General features: G+C 42.8%; 1 protein-coding gene across 1 annotated transcript in view; it reads right to left on the bottom strand.

The window, feature by feature from the left end:
• The window catches only part of LOC141576012 (trafficking protein particle complex subunit 9-like), a 99,236-nt gene that overhangs the window by 58,608 nt on the left and 24,202 nt on the right, over window positions 1-16,426 (bottom strand). The window contains exon 3 of the mRNA XM_074358123.1: window positions 178-749. The gene's annotated coding sequence lies outside the window, so the exon portion shown is untranslated. The remainder of the gene's footprint in view (window positions 1-177; window positions 750-16,426) is intronic.

Genomic DNA, 16,426 nt, shown 5'->3' with positions numbered 1-16,426 from the left:
CTAAAAGGATCTCTCTGAAACAAAGGTAGATTCACTTTTAAATGTCTGTAAACCGTCGGGCTTCACCTCCCTCCCCACTTGGCTACAAGACAGCCCTCTTCCTTGCTGATCCCTTCCTGGATGTAGGGAAGGAACCCGGCACACAACCAGGGTGGCCGGGCCTCCAGGTAGACTTACCTGCTGTCTGTGTCCAGTCCCATGAAGTCCTCCTTCTCAAACAAGGTGCAGAGGAGGGGAATCCTTTCCCCAGACTTGTCAGGGTCCCATCCAGCCACTTGGACTTGAGCATGATGAAGAGTGACTCAGTGAAGTCCTTGATCCTCTTCTCCACCACCCTGCAGTCCTCGTAAGTTGAAGGCCAAGTCGGTGCGTGGCTGCTTGGCCACCTCCCCATGCAGCACAAAGACAAAGAGCTGAGAGTCATTAAGCGTGGTGCCATACAGCTCCTCTGCATGTGGAGCTTCTAGAAGGCCTTGGCCGAGAGGCAGTCGGTAATGGTGACGAGGCCCACGACCTTGCGGTGGGTCTGGAAGTCACTCCACCCATTCTCGGGCACATAGTGGTGCCTGTAGTGGATACAGAGTGCCCACTGGGAGCCGCATGGGCTGATCTTGCTCACCAAGGAGATTCGTTTATAGATGCAAAAGAAATTGTCCTCTGAAATGATCCCCACGGGTTGGACGACCACGGGGAGAGTCTCGTATTCCTCAGCACACTGCACGTAGTCAGGGATGCTCATGTTGCAGGCCCTGCCGAGAGGGGAGAGGAGATCGAGGTAAATAATTTGCTGTGGACTGCTGGCACCTCTGGGTTGCGGTGACCTGGTATGTACCAGCCAGAAGGCAAGGGAAGCACAAGCAAAGCCGGGGGTACAGTTTGTCCTCAGAGTCTGTACATGGCTAACATAGCTCGGATCACATTACCCAGCTTTTGGTCTAGGCTTCCTGCCCCTGCACAGAAGGGTCATTTCTTGTTTTCTGTTTCCAAGCACCTAGCAAGACCCTGATGCAATGTCAGTGCTCAACACTGCTGAATAAAGAAATGAACAATGGAACTGCTCTCCCCACCCCCCTTCAGCAGATTATAAAGAAAAGAACCGCAGTAGGATCAAAAGATCTGGATTTCAACACCAATTTATTTCAACTCCTAAACTGCAGAATAATGGATAAGAAAACTTGCCTTGGGGAAGAGGGTACAGTTCAGTGGTACAGCACATACATAGCATGTACGAGGTCCTGGGTTCAATCCCTAGTACCTCATTTTAAAAAATGAAACAAATGAATAAACCTAATTACTCTTCTCAAAAAATATTTTTTAATTCAAAATTCAAAAAACACCTTGCAATTGACACAACATTTTAAACTTGACTATATTTCAATTAAAAAAAAAAAAAAACCTTGCCTTACAAGAATATATCTGGATTACATATGTTTCCAAATGTAAAATGCTTAGGGTACCACCTGCATAAAGAGGGGGGACTGTACAAATTTACTATCCCTCCTTTATGAGCTAAATTTCCTTTGGGGGGTGTTATAAACTCTCAGAGCTAATTTTCTCAGATTAAAAAAAACCAAACAATACTTGATTCTCAGTACTGCTGAAGAATCAGATAAGTCTGTGAAAGCATCTGACCCACAGAGGTTACTCAACAAATGTTTGTTGAATGAATGAATAAACAAGCAAAGTGAATGCTGCTCCCTGCCACAGACCATCATAATGGTGCTGCCTGGAAATCCCAAACCCACGTTACACCCAACTGCACACTAAACATGTGGGTGACCTGGGCAGGCCTGTGTGCTTCTCTAAGCCCCAGTTTAATCATAGATAGAAGTGAGGGCAATAACACAAACCTCAAAGGGTTAGTGAGACAGTAATGAATTGTACCCCAACTTTGCAAGATGGAACCATTAAGGAAAATTGGGCAAAATGTCCATTGGCCCTCCGCATATTATCTCCTACAAGTACAGCGGAACCTACATTACATCTCAAAATAAAAAGTCTAATATTTTAAAGAGGCTATTGAGGTTAAATGAGCTCATTGTCTCAAAAAAGGAACACACAGTACAAGTACGACAATGCCTAGCCCATGAGATACACTCACTTAACATTCCCACTGAACCCACTAATCCCTCCAACTTCAGAGCACGAGGATGGTTCCTCGTGGCCAGAGGCCACTGCACCTGAAGCTAACAAAGCTAATGGTCCCCACTTCCAAGAGCCCCTGTCACCACCCTTGCTCTAATTTTGTATTTGTAATATAGTTTTTTTATTAAATAGAAAACCATAATTGCATAGCATTAAGGTCACCAAAACCTGACCACAGAGATCATGATGGCAGGCCTCCTTGTTGAAACAATAAAATGAAAAGCCATTTCCACAAGACCTCTGTGTAAATCTACTAGGGAACTTCATCCTGGACTGAGGAAGAGGACTGGGGAGGAGGGGGCAATCTGGGGCACAGAGAACTATGGGCCACCTGTCCCACGACGGACTTTAGACTCAACCCTCGCCCTCCAGGTAATTCAAAATACACACCGACAGAGTGCTATGGACAAGATTTTTTTAAAAGAAATCCCTGACTCCCTAGCAGGTCTTGTTTCTACCGAGACACAGATGGCTTATGTGTATAAAGTTTCGCAAAAGCCCTAATATATTATCACCCCAACTTGACACATTAAGAAACTGAGGGAGAGAAGTTTATCATATTGTACAAGATTAGAGAGAGGCCACGTCAGACACCGTATTTAAACCCAAGCCCCTGCTCCAGTGCTCACACTAGAAAGTGTGAAATGCTGCCCCTTTCCTGCCCTCTCCCTGCAATAAGATTCTGAGGAGTCTTTTCTGTGCCACCTGGAATCACAATAACTTCAATTTTCCACAGAGAGCTATGTCACTCCCTGGAGGACATATCAAAATCTAAAGGGTTGGGATGGGAGGAGAGATTTGCATTTTCTGTTTCTCAAAGGAAACATGGCTTTAAAAGAAACTGAAAAGCACTTATCTAGTCTAAGCCCTCATTGTGCAAAGAAAGAAATGGAAGTTCAGAAGAGATGAGGAAAGGGCCTTATTAACAAATATTGCTTCAGCGCAGTATCAAGCCAGCCCTGGGCACTGCTGGGGGAGGATCTGGGAGACCCAGGAGAATGAGTGTTAGAAAAAGGAAAGAGAAGAAGCATACAAGACCCTGTCTCTACACCACCATAACATGAAGTTCCACCAAATTACCCAGTATGGGTGCAGCCAATATTAAGGTGGGCTAAACAGGTTATAGAAATCTGGAAGTCTCAACCACAGTGGAAATTCCAACATTTACTCTGCTTTTTTCCCAGTTCAAGCATCAACTCAGTGGGCACTCTGTTCCAGGGACTACTCGAGGCCTGGAGTTCTCCCAAGTACAGATCTCTATTATCACGTGTGCAAACCACATAAAGGCCCACCAGAAGAAAAGTGCCCACAGATAAGATGGAATTACTGAAGCTGAAAGCAGTCAACCAGCGTATGTTACTAGGAAAAACGATGCTGCTAGAAATGGACTCATGGACATAGAAAGCAAACTGTGGTTAGCAGGCAGGAAAGGGGGGATTAACAGATACACATTAATAAATATAAAATAAATGACAAGGACCTACTATATAGCACAGGGAACTATATTCAATTTCTTGTAATGAGTTGCGCTAGAAACAATCTAAAACATATGTATATACATATGCATATGTTTATAACTGAATCTCTGCTGTACACCTGAAACTAACATTGTAAGTTGACTACACTTCAATAAAAATAATTTTAAAAAATAAGTATAAATAAAATCAATGCCATTAAGGTAAAATAAAAGAACACTCTTATCCCCTTAGCTGTAGGTGGTGGAGAATTCTGGTTGCAAGCACCAAGTCCACTGGATCACTCCAGCACTGACTGTCACTCTTTCTGACCATCAGACAGTCACTTGGCTTCACTGAGGTTATTTTTCTCTTCTGTGAAAGGCTACAGTGGCAACTAACGATGTATAGAATCTCATCATTCACAAGCCCAACAATTAGTGAGGACTTCCCATGGGCCAGGCTCTGGAGAGATGAAAAGATAGGGTCCCAGATATATTCATGGGTAGAAGAAGTTTATGCCATAAAGACATTTATTCTTCCTGTTTTGATAGACAGATTCAATGCAATTCTGATTAGAATTCCTACCAGACTTTTCATGGAATGTAACAAGTTAATTTATGGTCAGGAACAGCCAAGAAACTTCTTTACAACCACCACTGGGGAGGGGTGGATAGGTCATTCATTTGCACCGTTCTTTCGGAAGTGATGAAAACATTCTGGAATAATAATGGTTGCACCATTGTGAATATGCTAAAAGCTGCTGAATTGTACCATTTAAATGGGTGGACTTCATGGTGTGTGAACAATATCACAATAAAGCTGTTATATGAAAAAATATTTCTTGACAATTATTTTTCCCTCTATACAACTAGTCTGCCCCACAATTTAAGAAAAACAAAAAACCAAAACAAACCAAACTGTGCCAGGAGCTTTTTAGGACTGCAATGTCCCTGGGTCTCCAACACCTCTGGTGGTGCTGTTCCTGTTAACACACACTAGCTGGGCTGGGCTAGTTAGGGACTGTAACTATGTTTTTAAAATCGATGGTCACATGTTTCACCCTGGGAGTGGGAAGGACGGAGGATGTCACAGCCTCATGCCTTCAGCTCATTTTTAACTGAACCAAGCCCTGCTTTCAACACTGTAATCCTCTCACTATAAAAACACGTGACATCAACAAGCACCGCCATCATAACACCTGAAATTGTTCAAGGTACTTACCTGGGGCAGAAACACTGAGGGGGGAGACGGAAACTCGCTCAGCACTGGCGCTCAATTTTCCAGACTCCACCAGGAGAAACTGGGCTTTACAGCCGGAGGCTCTAAGCCCGGGGAGCAGCGCGCATGCCGCTGAGCTGGTCCTCAGGGAGCGGGAAAGGGAGAGGAAGGCAGCCCCAGGGTCGCGGGGCAGGGAAAGCCGGGGGGGGGGACGCATGTTGCAGCCCTGCTTAGAGGCCAGCCCCAGCCCCAGCCGCCCGCTCCATCCAGGTCCGCAGACCCCGCCCACCCGGGACACAGCCCGCACAGGGGCAGGGACGGGCCAGCGGCCAAGGAGAGTCAGCCCGGGAGGAAAGGACTCGTGGGTGGGGGAGGGGAAGGGGACGCCAGCCGCGGACTGAGGGGAGCCCGGCTGGGGCGAGAGGCGGCAGGTGCACACCTGGCCCTGGACAGCTGTGGCTGGGGCGCCGGGGCAGGTGGCGCGGGCAAAGGGGCCTGGCCCGAGCAATTCAGTTGAACACACGCTGACTCGCGGCCTCGCGGGCTTTGACACACGGACCGCCCTCCCGCAGCCACCTGATCCCTTTCCCGGGAGCCCCCCACCTTGCATTTCCACAGCCAGAGGCCCCGGCCTCGGGCAGGAGCCAAAGGCCTACTGAGCGACAGAGCTGAGAAGACTTTGGGGCTGATTCCCAGCTCGGAGCTGGAGCTTCCAACCCGCGGTCCAGCTGGCACCGACTGCGCATGCGCAGGAGGGCCAGCGACTCTCTTGATTCTGTGATAGAGGCTGGGGCATCGAGGAAGGGAGAAGATGGGGGAGGAGGAGAGGAGGGGAAAAGTGGAGGGAGACAGATGGACAGGAGGAGCAGAGAGTAGGTAGGGATCTGGAGAGGGGAGGGGAGTAGCGGAGATGTAGAGAAAAAGCTTTACTTCTGGGGCACCCCGAAGGAGGCGGCAGTCCTGCCTCTGTACCTTTCTCTAACCCTTCAAGGCCCGCAGCTCTAGTTTTACCTCCCTGGTCCAGCCCTCCAGCCGATGCCTCTGCAGAACCCCTACGGGGATCACACCCGTTGTCCCCACGCAGAGCTGGGTTTCCTGTTGCTCTGGGAACCAAGCACCCGCAGGTGTTGTCTCTCAGAACTACCTTGGGAAGTGTACATATTCCCCTTTTACAGGCTGGGAAACAGGCAGGCACGATCTCTGCCTTAGCTCCACTGTCCCAGGTGTTGGCCTTGCGGGGAGCGGGAGGTACAAGATCAGAGCCTCAGACAGAGCAGACTGCCTGAGTGTTGGTGCATAGTCCCATCCCTGCTGGGTAAAACACACCTAACACTAGTGGAACCATCAAGGGCTCACAGTAGGTTCCTGGGTGTGGGAGAGCTGTCCTCAGTTCCAGTGCCCAGCTTGCTAGGTAGATAGGAGTGTTACCGAGTCCAAATTCATTCTCCTCAGAGAAGGACAGGCCAATAAGTTGGGAGACCCGCTGCTGGGGCATGGAATAGCAAGTTTCTGTAGAGCTAGATGGCAAACTAATGTCTTGGAAAACCAACTCCCCAGGTCAGAATTCAGGCTCGTTTCCTATGTGCTTGGTTGTTGCAAACTTCTTGGTGTAGGAATTCCTTGTTGTTAGAATCCTTTGTTCTTGCAGCTATCTGCCTGGGTCAAATCTCTGTAAACCTCCAACAAAACAAACGTTATTTTCTATTCTGCAACTTCTTATTATTTTATGAATGAAAAAGTGTTAAATATCCTTAAAGGTCAAAGCCTTCAGAATAGGCTCTTCTGTATATTTCAGGCTCTAGGCAACATTGTTTTACAAGCAAGATGAAGCCTAGGAGACAGAGCAAAGGGTTAAAGTCAAAGGAAGAGATCTAATATGGAGTCAGATTTGTTCTTTTCTATTACCGAGGCAGAAGCCACTTGAGGATTTAAATCCCTTTAAGTTAAAAATAACTAAAACTTTAAAGGAATTTACATACATAGGTGGCAATGTGCATAGCATATCTGGAAAAGCACACAAAGGATAGCAAACAGTGGCATCTCCAGGGAGGGCTGGAAGAACAGGGGATGAGGGAAAACTTCTTTCACTTGTGTATTTTTGTGCTGTTTGAATTGTTTTTAACCATATGCATGTATTTCTTTTTCAGTTTAAAAAAAGTGTAATGGAGCAAATGAGTAACAAGCTCAGCAAATACAGCAGCCATGGAATCACTGAGCCATCACTTTTGATTTCAGCCAGGAAGCATTTATTGACTCTCTCCTATGTGCCCAGTGCTGTTTTAAAGCTTCTTTTATTATTATTATTATTATTATTATTATTATTATTATTATTATTATTATTATTATTATTATTATTATTTTATAAAATAGTAACATGCTATCCCTCACCCCTGCCCATGGCTGGTGGAAAACCAACTGAGTTTTTATTGAGTTGTTTTCCAAGGAGTAGAGATGAGTTATAAACAGAACACATCTTCAGGGCAAAATAGGCGGTGTGGTTTTCCAGCAGGCCAGACAGCTATGAAGGGTTTTCAATAGAGGCGCCCAGACGCTGAGAGAGAAATCCTCCAGGACCCTACAAAAAGCTGCCCAAACTTCCTTCTCCATGGCACTACTGAAATAGGAAAGAACAAATCTGACTCCATATTAGATCTGTTCCTTTGACTTTAAGAAAGCCAAGTTAATACGCTCCGGTCTTTTCATGGGTTATGATGTCACAGAGGAGATGGACAGGTTTACAAGGGATGACTCTGCAGTGATCACGGAGCCGGGGAGTGGGATGGGCGGCAAGATGTATGACGCAGACGCAGCTGTGCCCGTGCTTCTAGGCAAGAACCCAAAGTCACCTCGACAAGGTGTCAAACACGTGTGTCCACGTCCTCATCACCTGACATGTATTAACGAGAAATGGAAACCCATAAAATGCCAATAACCTTGGTGGATACACCGTCCAAAGAGCAAAGTCACAGTTTGACAACTGGCCATCTCGGTTCCCTGGGATTCATTCTTGGAGAACCTTAAAAACCACTCCTCTGTCCTCAAGAAGTGCTTTCTACTTGTCCGATCTTTGGCTCAGGGATACAGCATGTTCAAATGAACTTCAATGTCTGCACAGATTTGACTGTCTTTCTCCAGGTTCACTTGTCCATTCTAAAGAGGCCTGAGCTAAGTCCATCCTCCGTAAGATCTATTCCCTCCTGTGACAACTCATTGAGCCTGCAATTAAAAGCCAACTGAACAAGACTGTCTGTCCTCAGCTAAAAAGTTCACCCACCCTTCACTGCTTTCTTAATCTCCTCTCCTGGCTAATTGCAACAGACTAACACCTCCCTCTACCAAGCTCCCCGACTATGTCAGTTTGTCTCCCCAAAGAGAAAGTAAGGTCCATAAAATAGGAGACAACTCCATAGTTGTTGCCGACGAAATGAATCACAGAGCTGCTGTGGTGCAAAATGTCTCCCGAGATTCGGGTTCCTTTATTTTTTATACCATCTACACAAAGGAGTAACTCTTGCCAAGCACAGAGAGTAAACATTTTTTAGGTTGACGCATGCTCACTACATCTAAGGCTTCCTTATCTTAATTACACTCAGACTCTACTGTTCCCAGGCCTGTTCCTTTTGAGGAACTAATAAACATTCTTGTCTGCAAGCAGTGTTTCCCCTGGGAACGGGCAGAGTCCCTTGGCAGGAATTTCTGTTTGCAGACAAGTCAGGCCACTTCTATGAAATGTCCTGCGTGCAGGCACATCCACAGCTTCTATGCTAAGTTTCCTTCACATTGTTACCTCTGAATTCCTAGCATATAGTAATGTCAATAAATAGAAATATGATAGTGGCTTCTTTCCTTTAAAACATTTCTGGTTATTTAAATGACCCTTGGAAGAGAGGTGTTTGCGGTCCAGTATCTTGATCCACAATACTCTGGAGGCCTTTTTCGGAATGGCTGTTCACTGATCCATTCAAAACACAACTTCTCATTCCAGGAATAGCTGTGCTTTTCTGCCAGGAGTTTGTGGTCACTCTCATGCTAGAACAGCTTTAAACTATATCCTTACTTTGGATTTGTTATTTTTCCCCTCTTCCAAAAATATTGACATTCCTTACTTTCTTGCCTTGAGGATTTTTTTTCCTAATTCAACCTTTAGTAAACCAGGCTTCTCGGGATGGGCTTGGCCTTACATATGATCAGCCATCCAACTCCCAGTGTGAGAGGACGCGGGCTCACCTCCTGCCCTCCTGTCAGGGCAACTAAAACTCAGTTCAGGAGCCAACTGGCACCCCAGGGCTTCTAAGGCTCGCTTATCTCCCAGAATCCCTGCTTTCTGGTTTGTCTTGGCTTCTGAGGATTTCCCCTAACTTTCTTGACAATTAGCTGTGTAGCTTGAAAGATGAGGAAGGAAGGTTTTATTTCTTAATCAGCATTTCAAGGAACTTGTGTAATGAAGGTTTTCACGAGAATCTAGAACAATCCATTGCCGAGACAGAAAACACACTAGATATTTTCTAAATTTAGGTATCATGGGCAATTTTCTTTGTTTTTGTTTTCTTAACTGCTAACAGACATTTTTTAATTAAAAAAAAATAAGGCCCCAAATAGGATAGAACATTGAAGGGGCATACAAAATTAAAGGACAAAGACAGAAAAATGATAAATACTGTACAAAATTAATATAATACATTCACTATGGATCAGATTAGCAATTCTCAGTAACAGCTAATTGAAGCATGATCATGAGGTAAAACGTCTCTCCTGTCAGGAGATGGCCAACAGAAAATAGAATTAATACAACAAACTAAAATTCTAAGTCTGGCGAGGTACAGAAGGTTACCAGCTAAATGTGTCTTCTTCTGGAAAAAAGGGAGGCTCACCAGCTCTTTACTGTGGAGCCTGAACCCAAGTGAGGGCGGTAAAGTGAGCTCTGTAAGTACCCAATTAACAAAGTGAGTGATGAATAAAGAGACGTGAGCTTTGATGACAGAGATGATACTACTATTCACTTGTCCTGTAAAGTATGTCTTCACGTTCAGTGATCAAACCTCGGAATCCTCAGGGATTGAGATTATAGGAAAATGCACAGCCAGGGCCCAGACCTCCTCTTTGAGCTCGTGACATTGCACTTAGATGTCTCAAGGGCACCTCCAACTCCACCTGCAAAGAGCTGACTTCACGGTGCTCCTCCCATAGCCGTCCTGCCCAGAGCCCCTGGTCAGGGGGCAAGGTCTCTCTGCCTCTCCCAGCTCAGGCCCATCACTCACAGATGTGACTGGACCCCTCGTTCAGGGCCCAGATTTCCTCAGTCATGGAGTCCCACCACCCACACCTGTCCTACCAGATACTCAATGGCACTCACTGAGCACTGACTCTGTGCTGGGGACCACACTGCACACTGTGCACACGTAATCTCACTGGATCTCCACAGCAGTCTTGGGAAGTCGGTACATCACTGCTTTAATTGATTACATAAATTGTTTCACTTCCTTGAGTGCATCATCCAAAGTGACATGGCTACTGAGCCACAAACCTGGGACTGAAAACTACTTGAAAACTGAACACTGCTACACCTCGCAGCCACCCTACGCTGACTCATCACATCACCTCCTGCCGAGCCTTCTAAATGTTTCTAAGCATTCTACAAGACAAAAGTGATCTACGAGAGCAACCCACTCCCCTACTTAAAATCTGTCAATGACTGTCCACTGCCCTTAAGAGAAAGCCCCACCGGCCTGAGCACAGCACAACGGCCCGGCATCCACGTTCCCTGCGCGGCCTTGCCGCCTCACCCACCACGCAGCTCTATACATGCCGTGTCCAGGACAGGGATGCTGACTCCATACAACCCGGGGCTCGTCTCACTCAAACAATGAACACCCTCTTCAGTGGTCACCCTCTTCATTGCTGACTCTCAAAAAAATATTTTCTCAGGATGAATCAATATCTTTTTCCTTACAACTTCCTGTCATTGATAATGAGCTCCCCCCAAAAGAGAGAAGACCTAATTATCAGTCTCCTTATTTGTAAAGTGTGAATAACAAGGAAATATGTGAGGTTTTAAGAGAAATAATATTCATGTGAGGCTGAGGGACAATTCCCAACATACAGTAAGCACTCAATATGTGCTTACTTAATATTAATAAAATATATTGCATTCCAGCAACCTTAAATCAATGTTTTATGGCTTTGTCCAACAGACTGACAAACTGTTGGACGAACCCCTTTGAGCAGATCAGCACAAGCGTACTGGGAGAGGTAAGTGCTGACTCCAGTTACAGCTGCAGCCACCCAGCACTACGGGGCGGGGGCAGTTTGCTCAAACTCTTACATGTTGCTTGAGCATTTAGTTGTCATTATTGAATAAAGACAGGTGTTCTTTAGTCAAAGCTCCTGAAACATAAATCTTCAAAGACTGATGCAAATTAGGTTTCAAGAACAACACTCTCACTCGAAATTATTTGAAAATAATAGTCTTAGCTCCTCTGCACATCAAAAGGCCATGTTCTTAATGTATCTGACTAAATACGCCAAAAGGGTTGTTTAAAAGAAATTAAGATGAAGCCATCCTGAATAAGCTCTCAGTATCAACTGCACAAAGCCTCAACCAAGGGTCTCATTTCTCACTTCCAGATAGGTGTTCAGGTAGATTAACGTGAGTCTTGGTTTCTTAAAACATGGGCGTCAGAAGAGTTGTGGATAGATTTATGTAGCAAATATAAACCTAGAATATTTGCTGTGTGGGAATCCTAGAAATAAACAAATTGATATATAGTCCCACCCTTAAGAAGCTCAGCCTTTCCATTTACAACAGCATTAAAAATAAAATGAGAGATACATTTAACAAAAATTTACAAGATTTGTACATTGAACATTTTCAAGTATCACTGAAATAAAATTTAAAAGATCTACATATATGGAAGACATCTCATGTTCATGGAATGGTAGACAATATTGTTAAAAATGTTAAGACTCCCCAAAGTGACCTACAAATTCTGTGGAATCCCTATGAAAATTCAGGCTGACTTCTTTCGAAAAATTGAAAAACTGATCCCAAAATTCATATGGAAGTGCAAGGGGCCCAGGAGAGCCAAAACAATCTTGAAAAAGTAGAGCAAAGATGGAGGACTCACTTTAAAGGGTACTAAAAAGCTATAGTACTCAAGTCAGTATGGTACTGGCATAGTTTGGATTAATAAATCTATGAGACACTATAAAAACCCAGGGGGAAATAACTTACATTTACATTCAGTTTTCCACAAGGGTGCCAACAACACTTCATTGAAAGTATAGTCTATTCAACAAATGGTGCAGGGACACCTGGGTATCTGCAGGGAAAAGAATGAATCTGGAATCTTGACCCACATATTTTATATAACAAATAATGTTAATTCAAAATGGATCACAGACAGAAAAGTAAAAACTAAATGTATAAACTTTTTAAAAGAAGACACAGTATAAACCTTTGTGGTCTTAGGATAGGCTTTGGTTTCCTAGATACAATACCAAGAGCACAAGTGATAGAAGAAAAAAGCATATAAACTGGACTTCATCTAAATTAAACCTTTTTCTTACAAAGGACATCATCAAGAAAGTGAAATGACAGTGGTAGGGAGTATCTCAAGTGATAGAGTGCGTGCTTAGCAAGAAAAATAAAATAAATCAATACATCTAATTACCTCCCCTATAAAGATTTTTTTTTAATGTTTAAAAATCTAAAGTGAAAGGACAATCTGCAGAATAGGAGAAAAATTTTGCAAAGCATGTATCTAATAAGAGAGTTGTATCCAGGATATAAAACAAATGCTTACAACTGAACAATACAAGAAAATAGACCCAATTTTTAAATTTGCCAAGGATTTAAATAGATATACAAATGGCCAATAAGCATATGAAAAGATGCTCATCATCACTAGCCAAATCAAAATGAAAATGAGATCGCTTTTACACCCACTAGGATGGTTATAATCAAAACATGGACAATAATAAGTGTCGTTCAGGAGGCAGAGAAACCTCATATGCAGCCAGTGGAAAGGGACAATGGTGTAGCTTATTTGGAGAATTATGGTGTTTCCTCAAAAGGTTAGCGTTATATGGTTCAGCAGTTCCACTCCTACATATAGATTCATCCCTCAGTATCCTCGGGGGGTTGGTTTCAGGAACCCCCCACCCTGGATAACATAATCCAAGGAAGTTCGAGTCCCTTTACAATCAGCCATCTGGATCCATGAAGTGGAAACTACAGATATGGCTGGCCAACTGTACAGCCAACAGAATGAAAACATATTCTCACAAAATCTTGCACATCAATATTCATACAGTATCATCCAGAGTAGCCAAAGTTACAAACAATATCCATCCATCAATGAATGGATAAACAAAAAAGAATAGGCCCACAAAATTTTGGTCATTGAATCTTTGACAAAGGATGTGAGAACATACAATGGAGTAAAGACAGCCTCTTCAGCAAATGGTGTAGGGAAAACTGGACAGCTGCATGTAAATCAATGAAGTTAGACTACTCCCTCGCTGCATACACAAAAATAAATTAAAAATGGCTTAAAGACTTAAACATGTCGACAAGATAGTATAAAACCCTTAGAAGAAAACATAGGCAAAACATCTGACATACATCTCAGCAATGTTCTCCTAGAGCAGTCTACTCAAGCAATAGAAATACAAGCAAAAATATACAAGTGGGAAATAATTAAACTTACAAGCTTTTGCACAGCAAAGGAAACAGTAAGCAAAACAAAAAGACAACCTATGAAATGGGAGAATATATTTGCAATAAATGAGACTGACAAGGGCTTAATTCCCAGAATATGTAAACAGATTTACACTTAATAAGAAAGAAAAACAAACAATTCAATCCAAAAATGGGCAGAAGACCTAAAGAAACATTTCTCCAATGAAGACATACAATTGGCCAATAATCACAAGAAAAAGTGCTCAATATCATTATCAGAGAAATGCAAATCAAAACTGCAATCAAATATCACCTTTCACCAGTCAAAATAGCCATCATTCAAAAGTTCACAGACACTAAATGCTGGAGAGGCTGAGGAGAATTGGGAACCCTCCTACACTGTGGTGGGAATGCAGTTTGGTGGAGCCATTGTGGAAAACTGTATAGAGGTTCCTCAAAAGACAAAAAATTGACCTCCTATATGACCCAGGAATCCCACTCCTAGGCACATATCCAGAAGGAACCCTAATTCAAATAGACACCTACACCCCAATATTCACAGCAGCACTATTTACAATAGCAAGACATGGAAACAACCTAAATGTCCACTGACAGATGACTGGATAAAGAGGTTGTAGTATATTTTTACAATAGACTACTATTCACCCATAAAAAAATAATAAAATAATGCCATTTGTAGCAACATGAATGGACCTGGAGAATGTCATTCTAAGTGAAGTAAGCCTGAAAGAGAAAGAAAAATATCATATGAGATCACTCACATGTGGAATCTAAAAAAAACCAAAAACCAAAAAACAAAAAAGAAAGAAACAAAAAGATAAAGTTATCTACAGAACCGAAACAGACACAGAGACATAGAAACCAAACTATGGTTACCAGAGGGGAGAAGGTGTGGGAAGGAATAATTTGGGATTTCAAGATTTGCAGATACTGACTATGTATAGAATAAACAGCAATTTTATACTGTATAGCACAGGAAAATATATTTAATATCTTATTGTAACTTATGTTTAAAAAGAATATGAAAATGAATACAGGTATGTTCCTATATAACTGAAGTGTTGTGCTGTACACAAGAAACTGACACAACATTATAAACTGACTAGACTTCAATGAAAATATTTTTAAATAGACCAATAAGGAAAAAAAAAAGTAAAAGGATATTATGAAACCAAAAGAATAAAGTACTGATTCAGGCTACAATATGGATGAACCTTGAAACTTTATGCTAAAATAAGCCAGACACAAAAGGACAAATAGTGCCCTTTTAGGTGAACTGTATCTAAGCGTTTACTGTACTACTCCTGTAAATTTTCCGGAGGTTTGAAGTCTATCAATATCAAAATAAAGTGTATTATTCATTAAAAACATAAAAGGATTCGTCACAGGAGGGCTTTAATTATTAAATGCAGAAGTGCAAGTAAAGCTCCTGGAACAACACTTTGCACGTCCACAGACAGTCACTGCTGTCACTGCCGCTCAGAGGGTGGTGCCAGCGCTGATGAGGGCTGCCTCCACTCTCTCCCCTGCAGAGAGGTGTGAGAGCCTGGGCTCTGACAGGCAGGGTGACCGTGACCCTGGGTCAGACACAGCCATGCCCCAGACTCTGCGATAACCAACTTTCTTATACAAACTGCTCCATGTAACATAAACACGCTACAGGGATGTAACTTACAACACAGGGAATATAGCCAATGTTTTACAATAACTATAAATGGAGCATAACATTAAAAATTGTGCATCTATTGTACACCAGAAACTTATATCATATTGTAAATCAGCTATATCTTTATAAAAAAATTAAAATTAATTTAAAAATGTTATCTCTTTAGTAGGCAATTTGGTTTTTAAGTAAATACTAAACAGCTTAGAATGTATAAAAGCATTAAATTGTGATGTTTGTTTACATATTTATTTACTTTCAGCCTCCTGCTAAAAGAGAAACTGAACAATTTTTTTAAACACAGCTTAAAAACCATAACAACAAATAGACAAATTGAGAGTGAAGAGAAAATGGAGATTCAATAATTAAATGAAACCAGGGGGAGGTAAAGTCATAAAAATGGATGCCATTAAGCCAGAGTAAGTGCTAAAGGCCTACTAGAAATTCAGCTGTAAGATTCTTGGCAGCTGATGTGAAGGAAAAGCCCAGCTGGGCTAACGAGCTAAGTCAGAAATCTAAGTGTGATAAGTGTCAGTTTAGTGATCTAAGTTCTGCAGGCCTAACTCGTAAATTTGAAGTTTAGTGTTAGTTTACTGGGCTAACAAGCTAACTCGTAAATCCAATCTCAACAAGTGTCAGTAACGTGATCTGTTCCAAATTGATAAGCTCCAGTGTACTGATTCCTTGCTTTTTGTTGTTTGAGCCTTATTGGCTAATAGCCCCATACTTGTAATTAAACCTATAAAACCTCATGTGCACGTCTTGGAGGTGCTCAGAGCTTCGGAGCAGAAGCCCCTCTGAGCCCGCCGGCGTAATAAATCTGAGTACTCCAACCCTCCGAGTGGTGCTTGTTTCTTGGCTGGCCTGTGGTTTCTGTAACATTAAAGCAAAAATAAAAAGGTGATGGGGCGGGCAGGAGAGCTCAGTGGTAGAGCATGTTCTTAGCGTGCACGGAGTCCCGGGTTCAAGCCTCAGGGCATCCACTAACAGATAAATATACCTAATTACCTACCCCACCAAAAGAGCCCCAAAGAAAAGAAAAAGAGAAATTTCTTTACTAAAAAAACCTGATATTATATTTAGATTAAATACTTTAAAGAAAAATAGAAAAAGATGGGTGACACAAGCGATAATTCCCTAGAGATTAATCCGCGGTGGTTGCTGGAAGGTCCCCATATCCCACGTGCAAAAATCTGAAACAACCTTCTCACCACTCAGAGTCATCCTCAGCCCACCCCACCC

This window comes from Camelus bactrianus, chromosome 35, assembly GCF_048773025.1.
Source record: "Camelus bactrianus isolate YW-2024 breed Bactrian camel chromosome 35, ASM4877302v1, whole genome shotgun sequence".
Lineage (NCBI taxonomy): Eukaryota > Metazoa > Chordata > Mammalia > Artiodactyla > Camelidae > Camelus > Camelus bactrianus.
This window is presented reverse-complemented; position numbering and strand designations above follow the sequence as displayed.